Source organism: Schistocerca americana, chromosome 1 (assembly GCF_021461395.2).
Source record: "Schistocerca americana isolate TAMUIC-IGC-003095 chromosome 1, iqSchAmer2.1, whole genome shotgun sequence".
Taxonomy (NCBI): Eukaryota; Metazoa; Arthropoda; class Insecta; order Orthoptera; family Acrididae; genus Schistocerca; species Schistocerca americana.
Window position 1 is genome coordinate 319070169 of NC_060119.1, and position 26851 is coordinate 319097019.

Here is a 26851-nt window from a genome sequence, read left to right on the forward strand (position 1 = left end):
TACTCTGCGGCGCTAACACACTGCTTTCGTCTTCACTGTCATTTCTCAGTTTACTTTGGAGCCTAGTATTACGTTTTTCACACGCCATAATTGTCACAATATTTCACACGATAACACAGAAAAGCACAATTTGAAGAGCAAAATAAAATAACATAGCAATGCAAATAATGTCTACTTAATTGCCAGCGCAGCTGCGAAATACTTGGTGCAAATCTACATGCATGCCACAACTGTTTTACTGTACAACAATGAAAAACTACAACTACAAAGGAAATTCTCTCTATGATTACGCGCTATCAATAAACAAAATCTACACTAATTACACAAACTACAAGAAAAAAAATCAGAAGATTCCAGTGAGGTATCCTAGGCTAAGGGTCGACATATGAAACGTCCCCTTTGAACAATTATACACGACTGTGCTTAAACTGACACACAATATTTTGTTAGCGCAACGCAATCTGACTTTCAAAATTCCCTACAAAAGAATGGCCCTGACTAACATTAAACTATACCTTTCACAAATCACTTACCTCACAAAAATCTTCGCTGCTCAAGCTACTGCAATACAGCGAGCGCCACTACTGCCAGCTAAATAAAAGAATCAAACTATGGAAGGCACTAACTACTGATAGGGATAGTTAGCAAATGAAAGATATTAATAGAGAACAAACAATGTATTTACCTTGATATCATCATATATAAATATAGCAGTTCATGACAAATTTCAAAACTCCGCCATCTCTCTCCCCACATCCACCACTGCTGGCGGCTCACCTCCAACTGCGCAACGCTACGCGCTGTTCACAGCCAGCTGCCTAACACTACAATGGCGAGTATTACAACAATGCAAAGCAGCCACAGACTGCACACAGCACAGCCAGTGATTTTCATACAGAGGTGGCGTTACCAATAAAAAAACCTAAACAGCCTACTTACAAGTATCAACAGCAATTAAAGATATATATACCACATAAATTAATAAGTGATGGTACTGATCCCCCAATGATACACAAAAAGGGATCAGATCGTCGTTGCAGAAGCAACGAAAAAAGCATACCAAATTTAAATGAACGCAAAATCCCCAATATTGACAAAGTTTCACCGAAGTTTGAAATATGGCGCGTACTTCAATGCGAGATGCTTTTAATAATTTCCACACCGAAATTCTGTCTCGAAATCTGACAGAAAACCCAAAGAGATTCTGGTCATACATAAAGCACACCAGTGGCAAGACGCAATCAATACCTTCACTGCGTGATAACAACGGTGAAGTCACTGATGACAGTGCCACTAAAGCAGAGTTTTTAAACACGCTTTCCCGAAACTCCTTCACCAAAGAAGACGAAGTAAATATTCCTGAATTCGAATCAAGAACAACTGCCAAGATGAGAAACATAGAAGTAGATATCCTCGGTGTAACGAAGCAGCTTAAATCACTTAATAAAGTCAAGGTCTCTGGTCCATATTGTATACCAGTCAGGTTCCTCTCAGAGTATGCTGATGAAATAGCTCTATACTTAGCAATTATATACAACCACTCGATCACAGAAAGATCCGTACCTAAAGACTGGAAAATTGCTCAAGTCACACCAATACCCAAAAAGGGAAGTAGGAGTAATCCGCTGAATTACAGGCCCATATCACTAACGTCGATTTGCAGTAGGGTTTTGGAACATATAGCGTATTCGAACATTATGAAGTACCTCGAAGAAAACGAATTATTGACACATAGTCAACACGGTTTCAGAAAATATCGTTCTTGTGAAACACAACTAGCTCTTTATACTCATGAAGTAATAAGTATTATCGACAGGGGATGTAAAATTGATTCCATATTTTCAGATTTCCAGAAGGCTTTCGACACCGTTCCTCACAAGCGTCTTCTAACCAAACTGCGTGCCTACGGAGTATCGCCTCAGTTGTGCGACTGGATTCGTGATTTCCTGTCAGAAAGGTCACAGTTCGTAGTAATAGACGGAAAGTCATCGAGTAAAACAGAACTAATATCCGGCGCTCCCCAAGGAAGTGTTATAGGCCCTCTATTGTTCCTGATCTATATTAACGACATAGGAGACAATCTGAGTAGCCGTCTTAAATTGTTTGCAGATGATGCTGTCATTTACCGTCTTGTAGTCATCAGGTGAGCAAAACGACTTGCAAAATGATTTAGGTAAGATATCTGTATGGTGCGAAAAGTGGAAATTGACTCTGAATAAGGAAAAGTGCGAAATTATTCACATGAATGCTAAAAGAAATCCGCTGAATTTCGATTACTCGATAAGTCACACAAATCTGAAGGCTGTAAATTCAACTAAATGCTTAGGGATTAGAATCACAAATAACCTAAATTGGAAAAATCACATAGATAATATTGTGAGTAGAGCAAACTAAAGACTGAGATTCATTGGCAGAACACTTAGAAGGTTCAAATGGTTCAAATGGCTCTGAGCACTATGGGACTCAACTGCTGAGGTCATTAGTCCCCTAGAACTTAGAACTAGTTAAACCTAACTAACCTAAGGACATCACAAACATCCATGCCCGAGGCAGGATTCGAACCTGCGGCCGTAGCGGTCTTGCGGTTCCAGACTGCAGCGCCTTTAACCGCACGGCCACTTCGGCCGGCACTTAGAAGGTGCAACAGGTCTACTAAAGAGACTGCTTCACCACGCTTTTCCGCCCAATTCTGGAGTATTGCTGTGCGGTGTGGGATCCGTGTCAGGTGGGACTGACGGATGACATCGAAAAAGTACAAAGAGGGGCAGCTCGTTTTGTATTATCGCTAAATATGGGAGATAGTGTCACAGATATGATACGTGAATTGGAGTGGTAATCACTAAATCAAAGGCGTTCTTCGTTGCGACGGGATCTTCTCATGAAATTTCAACCACCAGTTTTCTCCTCCGATTGCGAAAACATTCTATGGCACCCACCTACATAGGGAGAAATTATCATCACGATAAAATAAGAGAAATCAGGGCTCGCACAGAAAAATTTAAGTGCTCGTTTTTCCCGCGTGCCGTTCGAGAGTGGAACGGTAGAGAGACAGCTTGAAGGTGGTTCATTGAACCCCTCTGCCAGGCACTTTATTATGAATAGCAGAGTAATCACGGAGATGTAGATGTAGATGTAGAAGCAGTAGCAAGTTCCGGTAAATACGGTGGAGGTGGATAGCGATGCCGCACCCTTCTCTCCAACGTAGACCACAGAGGCTCAGTAACATTGAGATCTGGTGCTGCATTGGCCAGGGGATATGCGACAGTTCATCTATGTGCTCACAAAATCAGTTCTGGACAATGCCAGATGTGTGGTCAGGTACCCTGTCGTCTTGGAACACAGCATCACCGTTTCGGAGTAAAAAATGTACCGTGGGATGGTCTTTATTACCTAAAATTGTCACACAAGCTTTGGCAGTAATGCGATCTTGCACAGTAGCCATGGGAGCATGAAATACCATGATATTACTGCACCATCACGAAACCCCGGCCATAACATACTCTTCGGAAGTAAACTCGGGCAGAAGTTGGAAACAGTGTGAAATAACACTCAAGTGCTGATCCGACCAAATGACTTTCATCCATTACTTCATAGTGCAGGTTTTATGATTACGGCATCAGTGATGAGTGGTTTGGAATACCAACTCGCTACGCAGTAACCTGCTAATGGGAACCCGTATTATTCTGGTGCTCACAGGTTTCCCGAGTGCGAGATTCAATTCTTCAGTAAGTTTTGCAGGTGTCGTCCTCTTATTTCTCCTCACAAAGTTTCTTCAATGACCGCCCGTCATGATCAATCATCTCATTTTCATCCCCGCTATGACTTAGCGGATGATGTTTTCCCGCTTTTCCTGTATTCGGTGTAAATCTTCGATAAATTGCCTCTTGAATCACCAAACTCTTTGGCTCCATTGGTTACAGAAGCCCTCGCCGTTAGACCACCAACAATTTGCCCACGTTCGGATTCACATAGCTCCGACACGACGCATACACAACCACGCAGAACACAGCTCTGACCACGACTGACACTTGCAATGTACTGAGGGCACTGCACAGGTGCCGTTCGTGGTCAAATATAACAGCGCAACCTGCAGACTTGTCTAGCATCTGCATTTTTGTTCAAACGTGCATACGGTGTTTCCGTATTTTTGTCCACCTCCTGTACATACTGGTAGATAGAGCAAGTGCTCTACCAAGCAAAATATTGTGAAGCAATGTCAGCGGACAAAGAGAAAATTTACGTCAAACACGCATGAATAGTTGTGAGAACTGATCAGTTCCAGTGCAATAATAGCAGGCATGATAGCTTTTTACTTGTAGTGTTTTAGTAAATATCTTGAATAGTGTGTGATTTAATAAAGTTTGGCAGCAGCATGTAATTCGTCGTGGAGAAGAGGTCGGAATTAATTCATACATTGTATTAGAAAATATTGATTCTGGAAGAAAGCAACCTGCGAAAACTTCAAACTTTGAACTCAAATTTATGTGAATGAGGACTTACATTTTATGATAAAGTTAGATCGGTAATAAACGTTTAGAAGCGTTTATCTCGGTAACCACACTGAATAGAGAAAATTTCTAAATGAACGTTTCTGTCACCCCCTTCTTCCTCCCTCCCCTCCCCCCTTCCCTGGAATAATTGGCCTTCCGTTTTGGGATAATTTGCGTACAAACAAAATGACATAAAAATTCAAAAATTTTTCTTCTGCTAATGAGTGCCAGTTTCAGAAGTCAGTATCACATCAAGACTGAAATATAATAATGATAATGAAACTTCCTAGCAGATTAAAACTGTGTGCCCGACCGAGACTCGAACTCGGGACCTTTGCCTTTCGCGGGCAAGTGCTCTACCATCTGAGCTACCGAAGCACGACTCACGCCCGCTACTCACAGCTGTACTTCTGCCAGTACCTCGTCTCCTACCTTCCAAACTTTACAGAAGCTCTCCTGCGAGTTCTGCAAGTTTCGCAGGAGAGCTTCTGTAAAGTTTGGAAGGTAGGAGAAGAGGTACTGGCAGAAGTAAAGCTGTGAGTACCGGGCGTGAGTCGTGCTTCGGTAGCTCAGATGGTAGAGCACTTGCCCGCGAAAGGCAAAGGTCCCGAGTTCGAGTCTCGGTCGGGCACACAGTTTTAATCTGCCAGGAAGTTTCATATCAGCGCACACTCCGCTGCAGAGTGAAAATCTCATTCTGGAATCATCCCCCAGGCTGTGGCTAAGCCATGTCTCCGCAATATCCTTTCTTTCAGGAGTGCTAGTTCTGCAAGTTTCGCAGGAGAGCTTCTGTAAAGTTTGGAAGGTAGGAGACGAGGTACTGGCAGAAGTAAAGCTGTGAGTACCGGGCGTGAGTCCTGCTTCGGTAACTCAGATGGTAGAGCACTTGCCCGCGAAAGTCAAAGGTCCCGAGTTCGAGTCTCGGTCGGGCACACAGTTTTAACTTGCCAGGAAGTTTCATATCAGCGCACACTCCGCTGCAGAGTGAAAATCTCATTCTGGAATAATGATAATGTCTCAAATTCCTACCTTATAATGAAAACTTTATATGTTGGTAAATAAAATAACAATCCAAGACACACTAATTAATGTGACATTAACAGAATATTTCCATAAACGTTGAACATGCTTTTATAACTTGTTGGTTTTCGATATTCAGTTTTACTGGATCATCCTAATGGATAAGGCAGCCAAGTGTGAAATATCTCACAGTTTCAATTTCAGTGGCGTCTCACATCGATTGGTTTTGTTCCAGCTTCAAATTTAATTTACCTTAAGAAACCTATTTTCGTTCAGTAAACACCATGACTGGAATTCACTTTGTCGTGCTTACTTGCAAGTCCTAATAATTGCAGTTTAAATGTCTGTTGCTCCCGACAGATACAAGAGTGCTACGCGTTCGATCGTTCGCATACGAGCTCTGCATTACATTTGTCTCAAACGTTAAGCTCAGCCCCATATTACAGTTTAGATTCAAATGCATTTTGCGATAGTTCGTGTTACATAATATCTTGTTAGCACTGTATTTGGTCCGTGGTTTATCGATCCGTTCCTTACTGTGACTGTGCAGCGCAGGACTAAACACGTTTTGGGTGTTACGTCATCAAGGCAGAGCACACATTTCTGTTTCCTGCTCGCCTCAAAACCCACTGCAGGGAAGCACTTCTACCAGAGTAATCGTATAGAATTAGTTCAAGGCTAAGACAAAAAAATCAACTTCTTCATTTATTTCAGTTGCGTTTTACTTAGTCTGACTGCTATTTCGCTTTGCAAACAAAACCTGTACGACTGCTTTACACGAACACTAGGTTTTCCCTTTCTCATAAATCTATGGAGAACGAGGCTGCTCAGAACACTTTTAGTAGATCTGTTTCTTACCTTAGGAAGGAGGTTTTCGAAATAATTCGCTCTAATGTTGTCATAATACACACATCAAAAAAAGTTTTGAATCACCCTGGTCCCAGAACTCCTGAAGATAGACGTTGACTGTCGATATTGTATTACAAACTGTTCAGAGAAGTCACTAAACTCGCCCAAAGATGTAAACAACCATGCATGAGCAACGCCTATTAGACGAAGAGAGTCCGATCAGTTCTAGTCATTCCACCAGGAAGGAGGTACACGGCTCGTGTTGTCTGTAGTTCAGCCATGCCTAGATGGTCAATACCGCGTCCGCATTGTTACTTTATGCCAGGAAGGGCTCTCAACAAGGCAAGTGTCCAGGCGTCTCGGAGTGAACCAAAGCCATGTTGTTCGGACATGGAGGAGATACAGAGAGACAGGAACTGTCGATGACATGCCTCGCTCATGCCGCCCAAGGGCTACTACAGCGGTGGATGACCGCTACCTAAGGATTATGGCTCGGAGAAAGCCTGACAGCGACGGCACCATGTTTAATACTTTTCGTGCAGCCACAGGACGTCGTGTTACAACTCAAACTGTAGGCAATAGGCTGCATGATGCGCAACTTCACTCCTGACGTCCATGGCATGGTCCATCTTTGCAACCACGAGACCATGCAGCGCGGTACACATGGGCCCAACAACATGCCGGATGGACCGCTCAGGGTTCGCATCTTCACTGATGTGTGTGACATGTGCCTTCAACCAGACAATAGTGGGAGACGTGTTTGGAGGCAACCCGGTCAGACTGAACGCCTTAGACACACTGCTCAGCGAAAGCAGCAAGTTGGAGGTTCCCTGCTGTTTTGATGTCGCATTATGTGGGGCCGACGTACGCCGCTGGTGGTCATGGAAGGCGCGGTAACGACTGTACGATACGTGAATGCCATCTTCCGACCGATAGAGCAACCATGTCGGCAGCGTATTGGCGAGGCATTCGTCTTCATGGACGACAATGCGCGCCCACATCTTGCACGGCTTGTGAATGACTTCCTTCAGGATAACATCGTTCGACTAGAGTGGCCGGCATGTTCTCCAGACATGAACCGTATCGAACATGACTGGGACAGATTAGAAAGGTCTGTTTATGGACGACGTGACCCACCAACCACTTTGAGGGATCTACGCCGAATCGCCGTTGAGGAGGGGGACAATCTGGACCAACAGTGTCTTAATGGACTTTTGGATAGTATGCCACGACGAATATAGGCATGCATCAATGCAAGAGGACGTGCTACTGGGTATTAGAGGTACCGGTGTGTACAGCAATTTGGATCAGCACCTCTGAGGGTCTCGCTGTATATTGGTACAACATACAATGTATGGTTTTCATGCGCAATAAAAAGGGCGGAAATGATGTCTATTTTGATATCTATTCCCATATTCTGTACAGGTTCCGGAACTCTCGGAAACGAGGTGATGCAAAACTTTTTTTGATGTGTGTATGAATAAATGTTGTGTCTGACATATTACGCCTAATTTATTCTTCAGCCGATCCGTAACTTGTTCAACAATCGTTTCGAACCACAGGGCTTTTAATTTTCATACTGTGTTGAATCTAAATTTTTTTGTAAAGTGTTTCCGTTACACGTGGCACACTACAATGGGGAGCAAGAAAATTTGTATGATGAGAGATCAAAGTGATTTCAGATTTATGGATGAAACGCTAACAAAGCGAAAGAGGATAAGTATGTGTGTGTTTTTTAAACTCTTTTTCGTAGTCGATTTTGCCAACCTCCCTGTCATTCGTATCTCAAGACTGGGTTAAGGCGGAGCTGGCAGCCATCCCTTTCCCTTGCATCACGTGTGTAAAGTGTCTCCTCAGAAATTTTAAAGTGCTACATACGCTATGAGGCAAATAAAGCGTGACACTGGAAACATAAATTCCATCTGATCGTCTTTTCTTTGAGAAATTATGTAAGTACAGTATATTTGCTTATGATATTCTCTCCCTATCGTTGAGGTAAATAGGAAATAATATTTATTTATTGAACCTGATAAGATTGGGACTTTCAGATCCTCTCTTAAATCCAACCGGGACTGTGGATGTAGATAGAATACTGGAATATCGTCTGGCTTCATAAAGTATTTGGCTAGAATCGTATTTGGGAGAGAATAAAGAACTCTCTCTCGAATTAGTGTGTTAGTTGTTCGTTTTCAATTTCTCGTGGCGTAATGAATAGTCCATTAAATTTCGGCCATGAAGCCGCGAAAAAAACTTTCTTCAATGATATTTCGGCCGCGTATCGTCCGGCCATCCTCACAGTGAATCACAAAACTGACGACAAGATGCCAAGCGCGGCCTTATATGCTCCACCGCGGCGGTACTACGAATGCGGGTCACAGACGCTGGTCAGCAACAAAGAAATACGCTTACACATTTGCCGCCTGTGGCGAAGGCGTACAGAGATTCGAATTAACTAATCGATGTATGATCGGCGGCGGTGACAACACGACGACTTCTCTGCAGTTTAATTACCCCAAGAGCCGGATTCCATGCTTTGTCCTAATTAAATTATTAGCTAATCTCATCTCTATAGCTTCCTTGTAGACAGAATCCCAAAAGGAAGAGGTGGATGTTAAAATCTTTACATCACTGATATTCATGGAATGCCCTGTATCAATACAACGTTCGGCCACTTCGACGTTCCACACATCCCTCTTGAACGGTGCGTGTTATTTGACCTTTGTATGACTTCTCACAATTTCTGCAAGGAATCTGATACACTGTAAGGTGTCAGGCAAATCCAACACCTTCCATGAAAACCCTGACATGATAAGCAAATCCAGTAGTATGTCACATAGCTCCGAATAAATCGTGACATTAAATTAACCAAAGTAATACGAGTAATGAGTGAGCAGATGGAATACCACAGACTAACACAAGAATGCCTAAATGCATGTCATACCTTCCCACCGTGACACAGGCGCAGTTCCGAGGGGAGAAACGAGAACAGAAGCCGAGAGCAGAACCGTGTTAAGCGAGAAGGCCCTACGATGAGGGACGGACACCCACGTCGCCAGCTAACCACTAGGGCCACACCACCCGCAAGTTTTTAGCGTGAGACTTTTTCGCGTCTCTGTTACGTTAGGACCACCCCCCAGCCCATGTTAAAAGATAGAGCCCTCCAGAAGAACAGTATAGATCTTACGATAACGCTAAAAGGACCACACCAGCTGCAAGTTTTAGCGTGAGACTTTTTCGCGTCTCTGTTACATTGCAAACTTTTAAAACATTGCCCCACCACGAAAAGTATAACGTTTCTCATTGGATACACAGAATTTTTGTAGGCGGAGCTTAAGGTTAACATTGAGATCCTGATTGGTCAGATGAAAACACAGCCAGATAGTTTTTTTAAACCAACTTTGGTAAATTGTAGTAAGGAGAAGTTAGGAGAGAGTTGCTTCCGAGAGGGCGAGCTGGACAGAGCTCCGCCGGCCGCCGCCATCTGACGAACACCGACAAGGTAATGAACGCACGCGATGCCGCATTTTTGAGCGCATAAGGCTTCACTCAGAACTGCAGAAGTCTCATCTGTTACATCCCCTTTACATAATACTAGTGTCGATCGTCAATTAAAGCTCATGGTGTTCACATTTGCCACTTGAAGCAAAAATCTGAAACACGATGATTTTTCTGTTATATAGTTATTGAGAAGCCACATCAACCACTGTAATTTACGACAAGTTAGATAAGTAATTAAAGATAATTGAGGGTCACTGTAGACCATTTTGATAGTTTTCTCTTTTGTGAAACTTAATTTAAACCTAGATTATAGATGTGATATGGCATAGGTCATCCTTCGATCCATTGTAGAACTTGGAAACCCATTCAGGGAATATTCGTTCATATTTTTGTTGAACACAGTTAGTTTTTACCATCCTGTATTAAAACATTTCCTTTTTTCAATAGTGCAATTTATAAACAATGTTTTTTGAGTAGAATAAAATTTCCAATGGTAAACCGAACTGCTTTTTCGACGTTATTTTACCAGCTAACTAAAAATAGGAAAGCCTTGACCCCTTCCACTAAATTTAGTTAGTATTAAGAGTCTTTTACAGGGAGTGCAGTGGAGTTGACGCTGAAATCATTAAGTATTTGGTTATATCATCGCTAGTCTCGCTGAACTCTTCTGAATTCTACATGTCATGTGTGGTCTGACGTCTCCTTACCAGCAACAGGTCCCAGGTTCAAACTAGTCAATTCCCTAAAAATCACGCTCAGAGCGTCGTTGCGCGAAAGTGGTAGGGAGACACGATATAGAACAAACAGACACCACGCAGAATGTTTAGAAAATGGCAACCCTGCCAGGATGGTAAAATACCATGATTGAAGGTCGACCACATGCCTAACTAGGTCAGAAAATTATCCTGTTGAAAAATTTTCGTAATAAAAAAATTTTTTTAACGTTTTAAATAGTCGAAAACATTGGCTACAGCGATACATAGTGAGACATTCTAGCAGAGACAATAGCATAATTAAGTTATTAATTTTAAAAAAATTGTTAGAATTAAGTTTTCTCTCCAATGCAAGCTCACAGGTGGCGGATACATCGTTGACAAGTTGGTTCTGACCCAACAAGTAAGTGAATGGTTTGTCAAGTCGTGTGAACAAAAAGTTTATGAAACGTGTGACATGGCATGAGTGCATGTTGACTCGAAGTAGGGCGCGTGAATTGCTTTTAAAACAGAAAATAAGGGATTCGGAAAGATTAGCAATGGCAGATCGAGACCTTGACCGAATTGAGGTAGAGACTCAGCATGAAAATGGACAGAGAATAGAGGACAGTACAACAGACGATGCAGTATCGCGAGAAATAGGACAGATAACGCACCATAACGAGGATAATGTACGTCAAGGCATAGAAAACATAAGTCAGCATACGACAGAGGAGCAGGAAAGTAGAGAGACAGTCGATGAGGACTCTAACTTGCGTCTTGAATACGTAGAACCAATAGTACAAGTAATCAGAGCTCCCTCACCACAGAGTACAAGAAATGCGAGTAGAAACGTGTCACAGTACAGTTCAATGCAATCGGTTGCAAATCAACACTTGGGCGAAAACACAGAGCGTAGGACGTCAGAAGAAAACGCAATAGGACCACCAATCTGGCAGAATTATTATAATTAATGACGGAAACCATGACAAGACAAAATAAAGAAATTGCGAACCAAATTAAAATTCAGAATGCAGAAACGACGAACCAAAATGCAGAAATCACGAGACAAATGCGTGAGATTAAAGAACAAAACAAAAAAATTCAGTTACATCTAAGTCATATTGAAGACGAGGCAAAAGAATCTCGAGAAGTGATAGGAAACTTAATAACAGGTAACAATCAATTGAGAACAGACATTGAAAAGGTACAAGCGCACGTACAAACATTGCGTAATGACATTCAGGACGAGATCAAAACGTTACGTAACAACACCCAGGGAGAAGTCAAGAAACTAGAGAAACAGATAAACGAAATTACTAGACAAGCAGCAGGTACAGCGCGCGAAATTGTTGAAAACAGTGTGTTACACAAACGTATCACAAAAGCAGCGCTGAAAAGATATGATAAACGCATAGTCAAAATAGAAGCGCAAACGAAGCGATAATTTCAGAAATTGCGAGCAGAGTTGTTGCAAACCATTGAAGAGCGTAGTGAACAGGATCGAACAAGCACAGAGTCTGCAACCACATCCGTATCTGTAACAGCACCGGAAAAACAAGCAATTAACGAAGATATTACGCATTTGCGATTCCAATCACAGGCGGAAAGTAACATACGTGACAATGGAAAGCCAGGTCGCGAAGAGTACAGTGCAATGCATTCAGCTACACGTTCACAACCGATGGAAGAAAATTATTGCGTACCACTCCAACGATACTACGCAAGGGTAGGCGAAAGTTACAGTGAACAATATCCAATGGATCTACCACAACCAGAAAGAACGACGGGCGAAATGATCAGAAACAAAAGTGGCGAAGAATCGCGAATTTCATGTGGAACTATGACGAAGCACGATAACGATCATTTCCGCACAGTCAGAAAATTTCAACACTTTCGAGAAGGAAACTCATTACATCCACGAAGTTTTATTGATCAATTCCGAGTAGGATTACCAAAACACTGGACGCTAGCACACAAATTAGACTTTATATGTGCACAAATGTCAGGAACAGTTGCAGAAACCATGCAGAATGTTGCAGCGACATGCCGATCGTACGAAGATTTCAGAGAGAAGTTTCTCTCACGATATTGGTCCAGCGAAGCACAGAACAGAGTGAAGTACGAATTATTACAGAACCCATAATTTTGAAAATTCAGGAGAGAAGAGTCCCGTGAAATTTTTCGAAGCAATGGCAAACAAAAATAAATGCTTAGATGTACCATACAGTGACGGAGAGTTGATTAAATTATGCGCGATGAAGTTACCATTGAAATACCAGCAATCATTAGTAGGTCCCAGAGGCAATGACGTCGAAGCATTTAAAGGTATTCTAAGGGAACTAGAGTTCATATTTTCGGAAGATGACGCAAGAAAAAGACGAAGCGCACGTGAAAACGAAAGCAAAAAGCAGTGGAATCCACAAGACACAGTACGAAGAAACTATAATTACGAACCATGTGATAACTTCGCACCAAGAAACGACAATAGATTTCAACAAAGAACCGGTTATGGATTTAGTAGAGAATATGGCAATAACTATAATTCACCCAGGAACGACAACAACTATTACAGAGGGAATAACGAGAATCGGAAAGGGTACTGGAGAACCAATAGACCGACAAATTATCAACAAAGAAACCACTATCAGCAAGCTGAACCAGAAAAGAGAATACACATAGAAGAGGTGGAGGTAAGACCACCAAACCCCGATAAACGTTCGAATTGACAGCTAAGCGCCCATGCCAAAGAGAATGACGCACCGACCCAGGACAATTGCAGCACCTTGAACAGAGAAGTAAAAATCTTATCACGAGAAGAGAAGAAGGAAGAAACAAATCCGCAGGGACCAGATGAAAACGAAGACTGGAAAATAACAATATCATGTTAGGACGAATTTAATTGGGAGAATACTGACAAGGAAGATGAATTACCAGAGGCATGCACAACGAATGTAGGAGGAAAGGACGAAGTAATGAGTATTGCAGAGCTATTTGAGATGGAAACCAGGGAAAGCGAATTCAATGAGGGTAATGCGCAGTCGACAGAAGTTGAAAATAAGTTACGAGTGGGCACACAACCCAACGTATATAATGAAGGAAGTTATGAAGCGATAATTAGAGCATTTAGATGCGATTATATGGAAGTAGCGACGAAGAAGGAGAAGATAGACGAGGATGAGGAAAAAGTAGAGGATGTTGAAGAAAGCGTACATGAAGGAAGAAATAGAGAAGATGAAATAAAAGAGAGAGAAGTAGCAGTCGAAGCTTATCCTACAGAAAGTTCGAATCCACAAGGGAAATTCCTGAAAAGACTCATGTATGATTCAGTGGAGGATTCGTTGATGCAAGAAGAAGAAGAACAGAACCAACACTTTCAAATTCAACCAATTGCGATGGCCATGGTAAAGCATATCCCAGTAAATATTGTAATTGATAGCGGAAGTGAACTGACTGCGATCTCAGAAAATTTATTCATGCAGTGTAATGCCAATGAGGAATTGCCAGTTCTGAAAACACGTAAGATTAAAGTAAGAGGTCCTATTAGAAACAATGCTGCGGAAGTTACGAGACAAACAAGGTTAACTCCTTCGTGCCAAGGTCAAAAGATCGAAGCCAACTTTGTGATTATACCTAAACTAACTGTAGATTTGATTATAGGTGCAGATTTTTTAAATGAGAGATGCGCGATAATAGATATGGGGAAAGGTAGCGTAACATTCGGGAATTTCACACTTCTCTTTGAGTAAAAGCTAAAATTAGAAGAAATGCCAGTTATAAACAAACAATTAAGAATGACGCAAATTAAAGAGGATGAAGACTTAGAATGGTATGCACAAAAGGGGGAATCACCTCAGTTCATGTTAGAAGTCGATAAAGAAATCGACGAAAAATTGCAAGAAGTTCAAGGTATTTCGGAACACAGTAAAAGAGAATTAGAGGGTATTTTACGAGATAAAGCAGAGGTATTTTTACCTAAGACTGGCAGTATTATACACTTTCAGTACAAGTTTGAAGATTAATCTTATTACTGGTAAATAATCAGCACAATATTTCAAGATCATGTTGCAGATAAGATCATCAGGAGAAAGAAGAATGAAGAGAGAGGAAGGTGGGAAAAGAAAGTAGTTTCAATAAAAACAAAAACAAAAATAACACCAATAGTACCATAGATTAAGGTGAAGGGATAAAGCGTAGATAGTCTAAGATGCTATACACCACAACACTACACAAAAAATAAAAAAAATGAATTTCAGGATATTTGTAGAAGTTAAGATTCAAAATATCTTAGAATTGTAACATGGAAAGGGCGCCGAAATTTGTAAAGCTTTTTAAGAAGGCGCAAAATAATGTAGGTACTAGACATATGTTAGATGAATATAAGTAAAACTTTTTGTAAGAACCATTGTAAAAACTCCAGCAAAGACCAGATGCAATGACCCACAAGTTGCAACGCAAGAAGTATCAAGAAAGAAATGGACATAATTAGCAAGACACGATTCCTACAAGGCAGAAGCGTCGAGAGAAGGGAAAGGACAGCGAGACCAACAGAAGGCCCTTGTAACTGAAGTGGGCAATAAATTTGCCCGCTAGGCGGAACCCTGCTGGGACGGAACACCCTGCAGTGACGCGACGGGACGCCGAACGCCGGAAAGGTCTCCGAGCGCCCCCACTCAGCGGAGTGAGCAAAAAAACGGCCCAAAGAGAAGACCGCTGGGGCAAGCCACTACTGGCAAAAAAATATGTGTAAAAGTCACACTACCGCTATTAAACAGCACGCTGATGCACGAAACTGAAGAAAACGTCCACAAAGTAAAAATGACACACCCAAACAATTTATCAAACTGTTACTAAGAGGAAAACTTCAAAGCGACTAGTTATCAATAAATATTTCCATATCCTGCCCAGAGAAGAACCAAGAAGCAAGTAAGAAGCAGAGAAAAAACAGGAAGAACAGAAGTTGAAGATTCGCAAGACTGAGACCAAGAAAGAAGATTGGTGAAGAATAGACGACATACCTTCCCAAATCCCTATCCTATTGTAAACTAGTCGTCTGCGAAGTATTACAACGAAAAACGACCGCTTTCAGCGACACATAACGATGACTTTTACGCATACAAAGCCAGTAAACCACGAGATTCTGCACTCACAGCTCCATTCCATTATGGGACCTCCACAACAGCAACACACACTTGCAAAGCCAACAAGGAACAACGAACAAAGCTGTACATCAAATACTTGCCCACATCCATCTCGCTCAAGTCCATCACCTTCATGCAAAAACATTCATCAACCTCATGCTTAAACATTAATAGGATTGTGTGAATGTGTGAAATCAAATTATGTGATGTAGGAATTGTGCAAAAGAAACGTGTGAAAAAGTAAATAAGTTAAGCACTCCAGACAGGTAATAAACTACAAAATAACAGTCATTGCCTATGGACTTAAATAAAAAATAGACTATCGATAAAAATAAGTCGTTAGTTCTGAAATGGACAGTATATAAGGAACAAAAGTAAGGCATAATAAACACTAAAACTATATGCCACTTATTTTCTCCTCATAAAAATAAAAGAATAACTATATTTTACTTATTTTCTCCTTAAAAAAACAAAGAATAAAAAATTATCTTGTTGGAAGTTTTCCCTTTTTTTTAACATTCGTACCAGTTGTTAGGATAATATCTCAATACTTGTGTATGTATATTTATTTGTCAAAGCAATTCTTGGAAATAATTCTTATTTGTTAGTGTAACAATGTTGGAATGAGTGTCTAGAAACAAAAACATTTTACTTGTACATGATATTTAGAAAATAAATTTGGAATAGATTTTACCTAATTACTAAATTTATAAAAAAATATTTCTAAGAAAATCGATGTGAAAGACTCCTCACTTTCGATAACAAACTTCTTAAAAAACAAACTTCACACTTAAATAAAGAAAGAAAATAATTAAAAATTAATAATAGCATAAAAATATTCTTCTCTTGTCATTTTTAATTATAATGTGGAAGAATATAAAAATATAAATTAGTAATACAAACTAGCATAGAACCAGAACAACGTGGCTGAACAGTAGGCAACAAAATTTAGATAAAGAAATAATTTTTGACTGACTTAGACAACGATGCAATCATTGCCTAACTTCAGTGCAAAAATTAATTTCGAAGGGTGGTGATATGTAAGGTGTCAGGCAAATCCAACACCTTCCATGAAAACCCTGACATGATAAGCGAATCCAGTAGTATGTCACATAGCTCCGAATAAATCGTGACATTAAATTAACCAAAGTAATACGAGTAATGAGTGAGCAGATGGAATACCACAGACTAACACAAGAATGCCTAAATGCATGTCATACCTTCCCACCGTGACACAGACGCAGTTCCGAGGGGAGAAACGAGAACAGAAGCCGAGAGCAGAACCGTGTTAAGCGAGAAGGCCCTACGATAAGGGACGGACACCCACGTCGCCAGCTAACCACTAGGGCCACACCACCCGCAAGTTTTTAGCGTGAGACTTTTTCGCGTCTCTGTTACGTTAGGACCACCCCCCCAGCCCATGTTAAAAGATAGAGCCCTCCAGAAGAACAGTATAGATCTTACGATAACGCTAAAAGGACCACACCAGCTGCAAGTTTTAGCGTGAGACTTTTTCGCGTCTCTGTTACATTGCAAACTTTTAAAACATTGCCCCACCACGAAAAGTATAACGTTTCTCATTGGATACACAGAATTTTTGTAGGCGGAGCTTAAGGTTAACATTGAGATCCTGATTGGTCAGATGAAAACACAGCCAGATAGTTTTTTTAAACCAACTTTGGTAAATTGTAGTAAGGAGAAGTTAGGAGAGAGTTGCTTCCGAGAGGGCGAGCTGGACAGAGCTCCGCCGGCCGCCGCCATCTGACGAACACCGACAAGGTAATGAACGCACGCGATGCCGCATTTTTGAGCGCATAAGGCTTCACTCAGAACTGCAGAAGTCTCATCTGTTACATCCCCTTTACATAATACTAGTGTCGATCGTCAATTAAAGCTCATGGTGTTCACATTTGCCACTTGAAGCAAAAATCTGAAACACGATGATTTTTCTGTTATATAGTTATTGAGAAGCCACATCAGCCACTGTAATTTACGACAAGTTAGATAAGTAATTAAAGATAATTGAGGGTCACTGTAGACCATTTTGATAGTTTTCTCTTTTGTGAAACTTAATTTAAACCTAGATTGTAGATGTGATATGGCATAGATCATCCTTCGATCCATTGTAGAACTTGGAAACCCATTCAGGGAATATTCGTTCATATTTTTGTTGAACACAGTTAGTTTTTACCATCCTGTATTAAAACATTTCCTTTTTTCAATAGTGCAATTTATAAACAATGTTTTTTGAGTAGAATAAAATTTCCAATGGTAAACCGAACTGCTTTTTCGACGTTATTTTACCAGCTAACTAAAAATAGGAAAGCCTTGACCCCTTCCACTAAATTTAGTTAGTATTAAGAGTCTTTTACAGGGAGTGCAGTGGAGTTGACGCTGAAATCATTAAGTATTTGGTTATATCATCGCTAGTCTCACTGAACTCTTCTGAATTCTACATGTCATGTGTGGTCTGACGTCTCCTTACCAGCAACAGGTCCCAGGTTCAAACTAGTCAGTTCCCTAAAAAACACGCTCAGAGCGTCGTTGCGCGAAAGTGGTAGGGAGACACGATATAGAACAAACAGACACCACGCAGAATGTTTAGAACACACCCACTTTTCGAAGCAGTAAATCGTGCTTTACAGGGCCGGAAGATCACCTTAACACAATGTTTCTCAAGAATACGGCCTATTTTCGAGGAAAGAGCTCCCACGTAGGGCAAAAACGCACTTGATCTGAAGGAATTACTATCTTCTTCTCCACCATATGTCAGAATTATAGGTTTTACATTGAATGCTCTACGAATATGTTGCAGAGAAAATCCATTCGCTTTGAAAATGCTCTTGAGGTATGTGAGCTCTTCTTGCCAATTATCTTTATCCGATGTACAGTGTGCCCTATGCACTAAGGTCTTAATGACACCTATGGTCTGAAGGGTGATGGCAGCTACTGGCATGTAGATATAGATTTGTGTGTGTTGGTTTTCGATATACGGCATGTCATAATGTGCTGTCATCTTTATCTCCTGACTCAAGGGACTGGATTGATCGCACGACATGGGCTAAGTCTGACTGGGTTCGTAAAGTGGCCACAAAAAGAGAGATTTCCAAGTACAGCCGATTGGACCAGCCTTCTCAGGTGGAATCTGTTATTTGACGTCCTGTCATAAATTTGACAGGTAAATATCTGGACGAAGCTACGTTATCTCTCTTACGTTTAGGCTAAATTTTGCCGCTATGCCAAAGACTTTGCCGATATCATCTTTCATCAGTGCTATTGAAGAAGCTGTCCTACCGCTGTCAGAGGATTCCGCTGAAGAAATCAGACGTGAAACCTGCCGAGCAATTATGAGACATCGTCCACGAAGAAGTAATGTTTCCAAGGAAGAAAGATGTGCCAAGCTAAATCTGCGTCAGGTTACTGACACGGTCGTCCTGAGTGCTCATAAAGGTAATGCTACCGTTCTTTTGCCTCAGGAAGCCTACAAGGAAAAGATATGTGGTCTACTTAGTTCTGGTGCATACCGGAAGATTAACAAAGATCCTACCAGCAAGGTGACAATAAGGACTGCTGCCTTGCTGAACGCTTCATCACTACCAAAGGAAGTCATAAGGAGCTTAAAAGTGCGAGGTGCAGTACCACCGAGATTTTATGGGCTTCCTAAAGTTCACAAGATGGATAAGGATGAGCGTCTAAAGGACTTGTCTATGAGGCCTATAACGAGCACTATTGATTTACCAACGTATTTTTCTGCCAAACATTTAGCTTCCTTATTAAAACCCTTGGTAGGAAAATGTAGTCACCACTGTCGTAATTCTATGGATTTCTTTCAGAGACTTAGCAATGTCAGGCCCAATTAGTACGGATGTGCTGGTTAGTTTTGACGTGGTAACATACACCAAGGTACCTTTAAAGGACTCTCTATCTGTTATCGGCTAACATTTTATTAAGAACATTACGGCCTTCTTTCAATATGTGCTTTTATCATCCTGTTTTCAGTTTAATGGTGAATTTTATGAGCAGATTGATGGTATTGCTATGGAAAGCCCCCCCCCCCCCCCCCCCGTGACCCCTCTGGTAGCTAATTTATTCATGGAAGACTTCGAGAAGAAGGCACTGGACTCAGCTAGTATTAAACCAACGGTCTTCTGGAGGTACGTGGACAACACATTTGTGGTATGGCCGCTTGGGATGGATGAATTACATCGATTTCTTGAGCATTTGAATTCTATCCACGCTAGTAGAAAATTTACTACCTGCACTTTCTGGATGTTGTCGTTCGCCGTAATGATGATTGCACATTAGGACATGCCGTATATCAGAAACTAACACACACAAATCTATATCTACATGCCAGTAGCTGCCATCACCCTTCAGACCATAGGTGTCCTTAAGACCTTAGTGCATAGGGCGCACTGTATATCGGATAAAGATAATTTGCAAGAAGAACTCACATACCGCAAGAGCATTTTTAAAGCGAATAAATTTTCTCAGCAACAAGTTCGTTGAGCATTCATTGTAAAACTTAAAATGAAGGCATGTGATGGAGAAGAAGACAGCAATTCCTTCAGATCAAATGCGTTTTTGCCCTTCGTGGGTGCTCTTTCCTCGAAAATAGGCCGTATTCTTGAGAAACACTGTGTTAAAGTGATCTCCCGGCCACCCCCGAAGATTGCAGCTTTACTCGGCTCTGTAAAGGACGATTTACTGCATTGTAAAGCAGGTGTATATCAGATTCCTTGCGAAAACTGTGAGAAGTCATACATAGGTCTAACAACTCGCACCGTTCATGAGAGATGTGTGGAGCATCGAAGATACGCACTCTTATCACAGCCAGGCAAGTCAGCTGTGGCCGAACATTGTATTGGCACAGGGCATTCCATGAAATACAGTGATGCGAAGATTTTAACATGCACCTCTTCCTTTTGGGATTCTGTCTACAAGGAAGCTATAGAGATTAGATTAGCTAATAATTTAATAAATAGAGAGAATGGTTTTAATTTGGACAAAGCATGGAATCCGGCTCTTGGGGTAATTAAACTGCAGAGAAGTCGTCGTGATGTCACCGCCTCCGAACATACATCGATAAGCAAATCGAATGTGAGTACACCTTCGCCACAGGTGGCACATGTGTAGGCGTATTTATTTGCCGCTGCCCAGCGTCTGTGATCTGCATGCGCAGCACCGCCGCGGTGGAGCATATAGGGCCCCGCTTGTCATTATATCTTCAGTCTTGTGACTCACTCTGAAGATGGCCGGACGATACGCGGCCGAAATATCAGTGGAGGAAGTTTTTTTGCTTGGCTGCATGCCCGAAATTTTATGGACTAGTGTGTTAGTTATTTCTAGTCGCAAGTGGGTATCGTTATTTTCATAGATGACAATATTTAATTAAGAAAGGATAACTAATGATTCAGAGCGAGTGATTCGTTTTAAAAAATAATCAAGAAATAGAAATAAATCACAATAGTGGCGAGGATAGTGGTGAAATTTTTTCCCATATGTTACACAGAAATACATTCATCTGATAAACCCTTGCAATGCTTTTGAGTGTTGATAACCAGCTATTAGGTACGATAGCGCACAAAAGCTAGGCGTACATAAGGAATGGTAAAACATTTTCTGGACAGAACATCGAGAGGATTTCACAGAAAGATAAAATTAAATCATAGCATATTTGGCACGTAATAGTGTCTGAACACGTAATTGGATAATGTGGACATGTGTCAGCTCCATGTTTAACTGTACACCATTAGTCTACGATGGTAACTCACCTTCATGTCAGCAAACACAGCCTGCCAAGCATTACCAACGTTTTCACACAGTGTCCTACATATTCCTCTAGGTCAAAACATATACTTGAGACACTAGAAATTAATGGAAGCAGATTTTCAGACCTACTGAAATAATGATCAGACGAAGTTACTGAGAAATGAGACGTAAAGCAAAAACTGTTTGCAGAAGGAAAAAGAGACAATTTGAGAAAAATAGACTGAAAGACGTCGAGGAATATACAAGTGAAAAGGATGTTAGAAGAATGTTTAAGGGAATAAAAGTAAAAAAAAAAAATGGTTCATATGTTTCTAAGCCTTATGGGACTTAACATCTGAGGTCATCAGTCCCCTAGACATAGAACTACTTAAACCTAACTAACCTAAGGACATCACACACATCCATGCCCGAGGCAGGATTCGAACCCGCGACCGTAGCAGCAGTGCGGTTCCGGACTGAAACACCTAGAACCGCTCGGCCACAGCAGCCAGTAATAAAAGAAATAAAGGAAATAAAACAACGGTGGCAGCTGCAGACAACATATGAAGGGATGAAGAAGGAAAGTTGATCGGAGATGAATCTAAAACCATAGAAAGTATAGAATAATATTTTAAAGAACTATTGAAATCTGGGGAAATATAGGAAGAACAAGTAGGACAAGCTGGTAGCAATAATGATGAAGAGGAACCATCGTTGGAAAAAATCATTGTTCGAGGCACAATGCTTACGAAATTTTATTTTGTTCTCAATATCGGTTGAGGTATTACAAATCATGCACATTACTCTGTCGCCTTTGTCGCTTCACTGACGCGAACTGTGACACGCTGCAGCTACAGGGCTCCCAATTACAGCGTGTAACATGGCGTGTATTGCGTAACCATGTCGCTGGATGAGGAAAAGCGTGCAGTAATAGAGTTTCTAACCGCAGAAAACGTGCCTGTAATTGAAGTCCACAGCAGAATGAAAGCCTTGCACGGCGATGATTGTATGGACATCAATAATGTGCGGCATTTGTTTGTTCGTGCACGTAATGGAGGAAACGGCGCTGCTAACCTCAATGTGTATGATAGAGCTCAGAATGGACGTTGGCGTAGGGCAATCGAATAGACTCATCGGAATCGGTTTGACGGACTCACCAGAGAAAATTGTCGGATAACATAGACATAGCTCTCGGGCAAGTGTGGCAGAGCACGAGAGCGTGTTCAGGCCATTACTGCAGAATTGCGGTACAGGAAACTTCGTGCACGGTGCGTGACACGAATGCTCCCTCCTGACTTGAAAGAGAGGAGAGTGGACATATCTTAACAATTTATTTTGTGCTTTGAGCGCGCGGATAATGGGTTTCTTAACAACAAGGTGACAGATGATGGAAGCTAGGTTAAACATTTGAGTCCGAAAACGTAAGATCATCAAAGCAGTTCTATCACAAAAGATCACAGACGCCAAAAAAGTTCAAGGCCATGCCACAAGCAAGCAAATTCATGCTCACAGTGTTCTCGGATGTTCAGACTGTGCTGAATTTGGAATTCGTGCCTAAAGGTACGGCCATAAACTCTACAATGTACCGTGAGACCCTCAGAAACTGAAATCACAAATTCTAAGTGTTCGTTCACACATGGAGTACTCTCTCCTTCAGCATGACAATACCAGACCAACAACGAGCGCTGCGACATCTGACGCCTTGGGTTGACCGTCATCGACCATCCTCCATACAGTCCCGACTTGGCTCCGTCCGCTTGTCATTGGCGTCCAAAACTTAAAGAACACCTTCAAGGACTTCAGTTTGTTAGTGATGAAGTGATGCAAGCAGAGATGAGATTGAGGCTGAACCCACAAAGGCAAGTATTCTCCAGTGACGAAATCAACAAACTGGTCTGTTGCTGGGAGAAACGTACTCGTCGCTACGGTGGCTATGTTGAGAAATAAATGTGTAGACATGAAGAGTAAAGATGTAGAATGTTAATAAAGTCCTTATTACTTAAAAAGAGTTAAGAGTTTTCACGTAAAAAAATTCGGAAGCATTACCTTTCAGGACGGCCGCCTAGCTGTTGAGGAGATGAACTATAGAGCTGTGGAGGAAGATAAGACATGTGAAATTTGCAAGTCTTGTCGTATAGAGGTATTTAAGAAACCGCATCAAGTGGTTCGGAAAATACGAAGAGGTGAAAAAATCCCAACAAACTGGAACACATCCATCATTATACCAATTCATAAGAAGGGCAACGTTATTTACCTAGCCTCTGGAGGCTCTCACGCGAAAACTGCCAAGCAAAACAGATGGTACTATTTTGAGCAGGACGACTCGTGATACGGCATTTGAGGACGACATAGCCATACTTGGGAGAATTAGTGAACATTTGGTGGAAAACTATGTAGCTTGGAACGCGATGCGGCTGTACATGGGTTGGTCATAAGTAATGAAAAAAACTAAATGTGTGATCAGCACCAGAAACAAAAACATAACGAAGTGGAGACGTTGAAGGGTTTGAAAGAGTACTGAAATGGTGATCATTATGGCCTCTTAATTCGGCCAGGAAGGAAAAGTGGGAAGGGCTGTGTTCCAGTGTAACATCAAGCGCCAACACTTCAGCCTGGAACGTAACGGCTGAGAAGGCTGTGAGACGACGCCAGCCATTAGCACGCTGACTAGGACCGCACCACGGCAGGAGCGGCCCCTGGACGAAGAGAATACAAGCGCCGTTCCGCATAGCCTCGCCTTCCGTCTCCATTTATGGCCGTCCTATCCACCTCACTCCTACCCTCAAATACCTTGGCCTCACCCTCGACCGCCATCTCACCTGGACCCCATCTCCTTACCATCCCACACAAGCAGACTCTGCCTCCTGATACTCCTGTCCAGCCGGACATGGGGTCTGCATCCTTCCACCATCCTTCACACTACAAATCCTTGATCTGCCCCGTCCTCTGTTATGCCAGCGTTGCTTGGATTTCCGCCCCTCCTAGGTTCTATAAATCCCTCCAAATCCTCGAACGCCATGCACTCTGCCTCGCTTTCTGCATCCGCCTTCCGCCCCCCACACGCGTCCTCTACGACCTCATCCCCTTCCCCCACCTTCTCCTTTTCCTTGAACACATCCGAACACTATATATCGTCCGCCAACTTGATCCCCCTCACCCCCTGGTGTCTCCTTTCCTCTCCACCTACAACCCGTTGCCACGCCTTTACCGTTGTGTCCCACCCTCTTTCCATCTCCACACCCTCCGCCTCTTTTCCCAATGCAACTTCCACCATATACCCCACCCGGATGATGACCTTCGACCTGACATCTACCCTTCCTACCAACTCTAGCCCCATCTTCTTCCTGCCTCCTCCTCAGGGCTCCTTCTCCTAAGTGTCTTCACCTGCTACTCCCCCTCCCTCTCTTGTGCTCCCCTTCAGTGTCTCTGTACTGCCTCCTGCCTTGACTTCCCTCTTCATTTCCTGCTCCACCAGTCTCCTGCCTCTTGGTGCACTCGCTGATGCCCCTACTCTCTTCATCCTGCCGCCTCCCCTGCTGCCCCTTGCTCTCCCCTCTTTTTCCATCTACTCAGGCCTCTCCCTCGGAAGGTCCCACCTGGCAGTTTTATTCTTCATCGTGTGTGCTCCAAGGGGGCTTAAAGTGCGTTGTTCTGGAGTGTTTTTAATACTGTGACCAACTTTTAACCTGTGGGTGTGACTTCAGTGTCGTTTTTGTGTTCTACGAATTGCTGTGTTTTTTAACTTTATGTCGACTTTTTTAACTGTCCCCCACGAATGTCTCCATGTCAGTGTATTTTTACCTCCATTATCTCCCCTTACTCTGTTTTATGTCCCCCTTTCTTATCGCCTTATATGTAACATTTTATTCTTGTATTAGTTGTCATGTCACTCGGCTGAAGAGCGGCGGATTGTGCCGCTGACAGCCCCCCCCCCCCCCCCTGCCCATATGGGGCAGGAGAATAAAATCACAATAAAGAAAGAAAAAAAAATAGCCTCGCCCGCAGTAGAAGAGACACACTAGATCGGAGTACATTGATTATTTGCTTGTCGCCATTTGCTTGTGACCCAAGTCAAGTATTGTCAATTTAAGTTATTGTAATAAACTCCATTAATAAGTTTTGCTTGAATTGTTGTTTAGCTATCACAGAAAGCAACTTCCTAGGTACTGTATATTACACGAGTGGGAAGCATCCCACAGTCTGCACCAGTGGGGATTTTACATACTTCATTTACTGGTAGAACACAGATTTATTTTATGGAGTTTCAATCACATAGTAGCCAATTAAGCTTTTATTTTTTTAAATTTATTAAAAGGAGACTCATTTAAAATTCAGTGTGAATTTATATAATTTACAGAAAATTTAAAGTTAATCGAAATGACACGCTCTACATAAGACACAGAATATAATAATACAATGTGATAATATAATGATGATGAAGCCCCATACTCCTTGACAGACCATATATAATATAATATAATAATAATAATAATAATAATTAATATAATAAAAATAAATTTAACCCAAGCTAACTTAATATTCTTTAAAGCAAGATGCGCTCTACATAAGACACAGAATACAATAGCATAGTATAATAATATAATGATGATGAAGTCCCATACTTCTTGACAGAGCGTATATAATATGATAATAATAATAACACTAATAATAATATATAATAAAAATAACTTTAACCAAGATGATTTAATATTCTTTAAGGCAAGACGCGCTCTACATAAGACACAGAATATAATAGAGATACAGCCACAACAAAAGCGGACGTAAATCTAAACAGTACCAGGAGAGATTTGACCAGCCTTAATTACCAAATGGTGAGAATAAAACATGATTTAAACTTGACTGATAAAAAATCTAAAACCATACTTAAAACAATGAGAAACAATTTAACATCAGTATGCAGGTAAGATAATTTTGAACCCAAAACACATCAATTGAAGATTTTACACTTTTTCCAATAACACAAAAATAATTAAGTTACAATAGATTGAGGTATATCTTGGGTTCACAACGCACTTAAAAATTTGCTTAAGGTGAAGGCCACAAACTAACGGATACAAATTCAGGTACAAACTTAGACCTATATCTCTAACGTCGATCAGTTGTAGAATTTTGGAACATGTATTATGTTAGAGTATAATGACTTTTCTGGAGACTAAAAATCTACTCTGTAGGAATCAGCATGGGTTTCGAAAAAGACGATCGTGTGAAACCCAGCTCGCGCTATTCGTCCACCAGACTCAGAGGGCCATAGACACGGGTTCCCAGGTAGATGCCGTGTTTCTTGACTTCCGCAAGGAGTTCGATACAGTTCCCCACAGCCGTTTAATAAACAAAGTAAGAGCATATGGACTATCAGACCAATTGTGTGATTGGATTGAAGAGTTCCTAG